The sequence below is a fragment of the Athene cunicularia genome, assembly GCF_003259725.1.
Source record: "Athene cunicularia isolate RWA chromosome 7 unlocalized genomic scaffold, athCun1 chr7_part1, whole genome shotgun sequence".
NCBI lineage: Eukaryota > Metazoa > Chordata > Aves > Strigiformes > Strigidae > Athene > Athene cunicularia.
Genome location: NW_020799107.1, coordinates 19,966,959 through 19,967,517, shown reverse-complemented (window position 1 = coordinate 19,967,517; position 559 = coordinate 19,966,959).

Sequence of the window (559 nt, the reverse complement as noted above, 5' to 3'; positions counted from 1 at the left end):
AACATGTTCAGACACTGTTGTCCCTACTTTATAATAAAGAATAATTAGATTAAGACCAGTCCAATTCAAACTGAACACTGACTACACAGTTTTCATGTGGATTATTCAGCCCACAATAAATTCCTAGACTTATTTTGGAATTAATTTCCTGAGTGCCACTAGTGGACAAAGCCTAAGGACAGTCTTTCCACGAGCTCTTTTAGGATGCTGACTAATCACTCACAGTAAATACTGTGTTCAGTGAGAAGGCTTGCTCTTTGATAAAGCTCTGTATCTGCCAAATTCAGAGAGCATCTGAGGAGGAATCCAAAACCCGTAGTCTATGGGAGGGAGATGTTGAACTGGTTCTTGCAGCTGCTGTCCCAGCCAGCTTGAAGCAGTAGCTGCAAGTACTCGTGGAGGACTATGAGATGTACAGACCACTTTGTCTGTATCTTTGTCTGTATCTTTGAAAAGACAAATTTTCTTGCTTGACCCTGGTTCATTTGATTGTTACCTTGTGTGCTGGCTCATGACACATTACTATAGAGGACTTTTCTTCCTGCAGACACTGGGGGGG